This window comes from Callithrix jacchus, chromosome 9, assembly GCF_049354715.1.
Source record: "Callithrix jacchus isolate 240 chromosome 9, calJac240_pri, whole genome shotgun sequence".
NCBI classification, from domain to species: Eukaryota; Metazoa; Chordata; class Mammalia; order Primates; family Cebidae; genus Callithrix; species Callithrix jacchus.
The window spans coordinates 59,929,438-59,936,990 of NC_133510.1; the positions used below are offsets into that span (position 1 = coordinate 59,929,438).

General features: G+C 36.6%; 1 pseudogene; it reads left to right on the top strand.

Annotated features, from left to right (window-relative positions):
- Positions 1-6,616: 6,616 nt before the first annotated feature.
- LOC118144541 (U4 spliceosomal RNA) lies at positions 6,617-6,765 on the top strand (annotated as a pseudogene).
- The last annotated feature ends 788 nt before the right edge of the window (positions 6,766-7,553 follow it).

Consider the following 7,553-nt stretch of genomic DNA (forward strand, 5'->3'; position numbering starts at 1 on the left):
ATCACATATATACTCATAAAGCCCAAATGTCTTTTACTACATACCCACATCCTCGTGTTTAGATTATTTGTCCCTTCTTCATTCCTCAGTTCCACCCAATCTTCTCACATTTTTCTGTCTTTTCTCATTCACTGCCCTCTTTTCCATATCAAACTTGTCTAAGCCTTTTTTTTCTTTAATGCCCAGCAAATATGTCATCACCTCTGTAGCACTTTAAGGATTCCTTGTTAAACAATAAGGGTTAACTTCATATTTCTCTGTGATCCTGCCCATAGAAAATGACTTAGGCCTCTATCTAGGGAATTTTCTTTCTGCTTCACATATGACTATATGATCTTTGTTTCTGTAGCCTCAATATATTAGGCTGTTTGAAAGTAGAGATGACATTTTATTTTTGGGATTGTCGGAGGCATTTGAACCAGAGTGACTCCATCTTGAATAGGAGCTGGGTATGAAGCTGAGTCTTACTTACTGGGCTGCGTTCCCAGGAGATTCAGGCATTCTTAGTCACAGAATAAGGAGGTTAGCACAAGATACACGTCATAAAGACCTTACTGATAAAGCAGGTGGCATTACAGAAGCCAGCTAAAAATCCACCAAAACAAAGATGGAGAAGAAAAGTGACCTCTGGTCGTCTTCACTGTTCATTATATGCTAATCATAATGCATTAGCATGCTAAAAGACATTCTCACCAGTGCCATGACAGTTTACAAATGTCATGGCAAGGTCAGGAAGTTACCCTATATGGTCTAAACGGGAGGAACCCTCCATTCTGGGAATTTCTCACCCCTTTTACAGAAAACTCATGAATAATCCACCTCTTGTTAACATATATTCAAGAAGTAATAATACATATAAGCAGCTGAGCAGCCCATGTGCTACTCTGCCTATAATGTAGCCATTCTTTATTCCTTTACGTTCCTAGTACATCTGCTTTCACTTTATGGACTCACCACAAATTCTTTCTTGCACGAAATCCAGGAACCCTCTCTTGGGGTCTGGATCAGGATCCCTTTCTGGTAACAGCGTTATCTGTCATGCAGCACAAATCCTTGCATATGGTAAGATAATCAGTAATGTTTGCCAATTGAAGAAAAGAGATGACAGTGTAGCTGTAGGCAACAGATATGTGGTAGAAACTATTGGTGCTCCCAATGTCCATGATCTGCCTGGTTCACACTTCCTGGCTTCCCCTTCCTGGCAGTTATATTGAGACTATGCAACTATGTAGTTCTAAAAGAGTATGAGTGGAAGTGGCATGTGTCATTTCTGGTAAAGGGAGTTAAGACCTAGTGTGCCTCCTTCATCACTCCCTTTCCCTGCCACAATACCATGTTCTGATGAATTAGCTACAAAATGGAGTCACTGAAAAAGAAAGAAAGACTGCTTGAATTGCACTGTACTTTGTGTGAGCAAGTAACCACTGTTTTAAGCCTCAGAGATTTCAGGCTCTATTTGTCCTGGGAACATAACCCTAGCCTATTCTGACCAATATCGCCTAAAAAGATTATCAAATATAATGGCATAAACCCCTAATGAAACATTGAACTTTTGACCATGCACTAATATGTTCTTAAGTCAAAACTAAAAATACAGTCTCAGGACCCCAACGTTCTTATAATAGCCTTTTCAGAGTAAGACTGTGAGATTAAAGTAAGGGTGTATGTGTTTATAAACCACACACAATAGATTAGTTATAACTAAGGACAAAAGACCAAATGTCCCAATGCTTCCCTCAACCTGGGTGAAAACATACACCTGCCTTCCAGTGGCAACATACTGTGGCTGATTGTAGATGGCTAACAGCTGTAAATACGATTGCCGTGACCTGGTTTCACAGAATATACATACTATAAAAATATCTCTTCACTGACTCTAGATTTACATTTTAAGTATAGCTTTATAGGCTACTTTGGAAATATCTTTTATGAAAAACTCCTATAGAATTTTGGGGAATGAAAATCTAGTCCAATTCTACAAAGCATATAAAAGGAGAATTAATTGGATTGAGCATTGCTGTATGGTATGCCTTTAAGTAATAGCAAACAAGGAAGGGTCTTTGGTTTAAAAAAATGGTTTTGGGGCTCCAAAATTCTCTCAATGGATTATGTATTAGAACATTTGTTTGTTGGGGTATTTTTCTAAATTTACATTTTATCAGTCATTATCTATACTAAACTTAATGGATTCTGGATGTTTTATAGATGCTTTCTCATGTAAATATTCTGGTTATTTTTAGTGCATACAAAATTAGAAATTTAAAGTTAGCATCAAAGACTGTAAATTTTTCAGGCAGGAATCTTATAAATAGTGGCTAATGAGTATTAAACCTTAACATATTTTATGAAATGAATCAATGATGACTGAATGTGTTATCTAGAAGCTAAGGCTTTAGTGCCTTTGTTCTGTACAGTTGATCTTTCCTCGGTTCCCTAACCTCTCTTGAGTCATAGGTTTTTACTTTGAGACCTTAATAATTATTAATAGCTTCATTTTCTAAAATTCAGTGGTACTTGGGAGCACTTTAAGGGTGGATGCAAAGATCCACAAAATTTATGCATAATCATATCAAATGAAGAAAATATATATGTAGATTTTTTTCTATTAAACTAAAAATAAATGTTTACTTCTCAGATTTTAGAGAACAATGTTAATTAGGATGCATTATAAAATGTGTCCATAAATTTACCTGCTTAATGTTTAATATTTGTATTACTTGCCATGTGCCTGGAATGTCCTTGAAGGGTTAGTCATGGTTTGCATCAACATAATACCTCATAAATCACAAGAGAGTTTCATGCAAAACACTCTCAACTGCAGGAAGGTTCTTCAATAAATTGGGTTTTCAGCTGTTGTTGCTTTGTTTCATTGCTCAAAGTTAAGGCTGTGTTGCCATTCTGTTTTCCATCCAGGAACTTTTTTTCTGCTTCCTATCTAGCAGGAAATTTTGTGCTGTTTTTCTATACAGGCATACCAAAGAGATAATGCATTTTCATTTCCAGACTACCTGAATAAAGCCAACATAGCCATAAAGTTAATCACATGAATTTTTTGGTTTTCCTGTGTATATAAAAATTATGTTTATACTATACCATAGTCTGTTAATTGTGGAATAGCCTACGTCTAAAATAACAGTGTATGTACCTTAATTAAAACTATCTTATTTCTAAGAAGTGCTAACCATCATGTAATCCTTCAGAGAGTCATCACTTTGCTGGAGGAAGATATTGCCTCGTAGCTGCTGACTGATGAGGGTGGTATCTGCTGAAGTTTGGGGAAGCTGTGGCAATTTCTGAAAATGAAGTTTGCTTCATTAATTGAGTCTTTATTTGCAAAAAGATTTCTCCATAGCATGTGATGCTATTTGATAGCATTTTGCCGATAGACCTTTCAAAATTGGAGCCAATCCTCTCAAACCCTGATGTAGCATTGTTAACCAAGTTTATGTAATATTCTAAATCCTTTCTTGTCATTTCAACAATGATGACAGCATCTGCACCAGAAGTAGATTCTATTTCAAGAAACCACTTTCTTTGCTAATCCATAAGAAGCAACTTTTCATCTGTTGGGAAGTTTTATCATGAGATTGCAGCAAATTCAGTCACAACTTCAGGCTACACTTTTAATTCTAGTTCTCTTGCTGTTTCCACTACATGTGCAGTTTCTTCCTCCACTGAAGTCATGAACCCCTCAAAGTCGTCCATGAGGGTTGGAATCAACTTCTTCAGAACTCCTGTTAATGTTGCTATTTTGACCTCTTTCTATGAATCATAAATATTTTTAATGGTATCTAGAATGGTGAATTATCTCTAGGATTTCAATTTATTTAGCCTGTATCTGTCAGAGAAGCCACTTATCTGTGACAGCTCTGGCCTTATGAAATATACTTCTTAATTGATAGGACTTGAAAGTTGAAATGATTCCTTGACCCATGGTCTGCAGAATGAACAGTGTCTTAGCAATTAAGAAAACAACATTCATCTCCTTTACATCTCTATCAGAGTGTTCAGGTGATGAGGTGCATTGTAAATAAACAGTAATATTTTGAATCTTTTTTTCTGAGAAGTAGGTCCCAATAATAGGCACATTTCCATTTAAATTTTCCGTTTAAATGGAGTTGTAAATTGTAAAACTTAATAGAAGTAAAAGATCATATTGTTATATATAACATACATACATATTTCTAAAATAATCCTTTAGAAATAAGATAGCAAAATTTTGTCTCAATATATTTTTAAAAGAAAAATTGGACAATTGAAAAATCTAGAAATAATTTTCTATAGAAAAATTAATCACTTCACTGGCATATTACTTTAAATAAATTCCTTATTTCTTTAATATTAAATGTATATCTTCGGTTAACTATAAGAAGCAGCATTTATCACATAGGAGCTAGTTATAAAGTAGTGCATTAAAAAATTATTTTCATCTGCAATTTCATCCAATTATACTCTGAAACTGAAATTCCTCCTCACAACTATTTTAGAGAGAATTATCTCTTTTCCACTCTAGATATGGGATCTTTAAAAATTATCCCTCTTTTGGCTGGATGTGGTGGCTCACACCTATAATCCCATACTTTGGGAGTCTAAAGCAGGTAGATCCCTTGCTGTTTGAAATCAGCCTGGGCAACTTGGAAAGACCCCATCACTACAAAAAATAAATAAACATTAGTTGCATGTGATGGTGTGTACCTGTAAGTCCCAGCTACTTGGGAGACTTGGGGAGGACGATCTCTGGAGCCCAGGAATTAGAGGCTGCAGTGAGCTATGATCGTGCCACTACACTCCAGCACGGATGACAGAGTGAGACACTGTCTCTAAAGAAATAAATAAATTATCCCTATTTGTATTTGAAAGAGATTTTTCCTTCCTTTCTCTTCTGCTTACTATTTGTGTTTTTTAAAAAGGAGTATAAATCAACAATAATGTTATGCTCACAGATTTTGTTTCCTGAAAGGGTATTGCTTGTCTCTGTTCCCCAATGTCTAAAGCCCAAGCTGGCAAGACTGGAACACAAAAACACAAGCCTTTAATATCACCTAGTGGCTTCTCCAATCACATGTCTGATACTTGGGCAGGAATGACTGGAAGGCCAGGTTCACTTGGGCCTCCTCATTGGGGCACCTAAACATGGTTTCTCTATGTGGCTTGGGATTCTTACAGCATGATGGATGTGTTCCAAAATGCAGCATACTGAAAGATAGCCCTGCAAGAACAATTGAGAAGCTAACCTAGACTCAGAAGTTATTCGAGGCTTCAAATAACACAAATGTAATGAATTCATTGTTTTATGAGTCAAAATTCTGAATGACTTTGTGGCTCCTTTGCTCCGGGTCTCATAATCTGGGGGAAAAATCTTCTTCCAAGTTCTTTCAGGTTACTGGCAGCACTTAGGCCCTTGCAATTGTAGGGCTGAGGTCCCCATGTCCTTGCTAGCTGTCAGCTGGGAAAATTTAAGTTCCTTAAGGTCACCTGAGTTCCTTTTCACATTACCCCTTCATCTTCAAAAATCAACAGAGCATGGAGAGTTTTCTCATGTTTCAAATTTCTCTTTTCCTTCAACTGCATCTCTTCCTCTGCCATAACAGAATACCATACACTGAGTGGCTTAAACAACATTTATTTATTTGTTTGTTTGTTTATTTATTTTTCTGTCTCGTTGAGTCTAAATCTCTTTATCCGGAACAAGTAAACTCAATATTTATAGAGCTCTCCATTTTAAATACACAAAATATATATTCTCCACCTTAAATACACAAAATATTGATCGGCCATTATTAATACCCATTTTTAGAATAAAGCTACATTCCCATTTTCTCTCCCTCTTTTTCTTCCTCTTTCTTCCTCTCCTTCACTCCTTTTTTTCTAAAAAAAAAAAAATTCTTCTTCCTCTACATCTCTTTTTCCATTCCTAAAAAAAAAAGAAACTAGGGAGTACTGACTGTCCTCCCAGAACGTTCTTCCCTGCATAGCACTGAGTAAGGAAACATTTGTGCGCTCATGACATTTATCCAGTCCAGATATCATACTTCTGCAGCATTATATGAGGCTAGAATGTCTGTCTCGCTGGGCATTTGGCAGTACTGGCAATTTTTTCAGTTAAGAGGGGCATATAGCAGGACCCCATTTCCACACACTGCTGGTATGGCAACACAGGATTTCACTACTTCTTGAGTTGTAAATAAATAAATAAATAAATAAACAACATTTATTTTTCACAGTTCTGGAAACTGGAAGTCAAAGATCACGGTGCCAACATGAGCAGGTTCTTAGCAAAAGCCTCTGCTTGGTTTACAGATGGCCATCTTGCTGCATCCTCACATGTCAGGGAGATAACTTTCTAGCTCTCTTATTTACTTTTATGAAAGGAATTCCATCAGAAGGATTCCACCCTCATCTAAACCTAATTACCTCATCTAAACCTAATTACCATCCAAAGGCCACATCTCCAAATATCATCATATTGTAAGTTAGAGTTTCTACATGTGAATGTTGAGGAGACACAAGCATGCAGTTGTTGGCAACTGTGAAGTTGGCACAACCTTCACATTGAACCCTTGGTCTTTGTGGTAAAAGATACTGTAGTAGGAAAGCCAAGCCTCTGAACCTAAGTCACCCTGCACAGTGGTAGTATCATAGCCAATGAGGTTTATCCAAGACACAATTATTGCTAATAGAAATCTTTTCACAAAATCCTGCCACGGTGACTTGAAATATAGTAATATAGTCGGTATTGGGAATTTTTGACAGCGTCTATGGAAACTGAACAAAAATAAAAAAAAAAAAAACAATATTACATAGTGAGAAAAAAGAGGAGAACTCAGGAGATTAGTGCCACCCTTAAAGGAAGCAGGAGTGGAAGTTTGATATTTTAATTCACAAACTGGCTCCTATAGAAAATGAATAATTTCTGAAAGATGATTATAAACTACCATGCACTGAACCAAGTAGCAGCTCTGATTGCCGCCAAACCATGCCAGGAATGATATCTTTGTTTCAGTAGGTAAATATAAATATACCATCAAGTACATATCATGGAGTCACTGGTTGGGTGATTGCACTCTTTTCTATGCCAGTGAGAAAGGAAAGATGAGAGCCAGTTTTTATTCATATGGAATCAACCAAAAATAATAACAATACATTTAGAGTTTTGCTTCAAGGCTTTCCTAACTCTTCTTTTCCCTCACTTGATGTAGTATGAAGAGGTCTGACCATCTGGACCTCTCACAGAACATCACACTGACCCATTCCATTGGTAGCATGATGTTTATAGACCCATTGAGAGAGAGGTGCCTAACACACTGGAGTTCTCAGAAAGACACATCACTCTGTGGGTGGGAGGTAAACATAGTGAAGTTTAGAAACCTTCCACTTCTGTACAATTTTTGGGGACTCAGTGGTGCAGGATGTGTCAGGATAGCCCCTCCAAAGTACAGATACATTATTACACTTTGCACCTCTTACCTTGAAAAGGGAAATATATTGTCTGTTCATCTCTTGGGTTTTCTGGCAGCATATTTCAAACCTACAAATACTGCTCTAGCTCATAT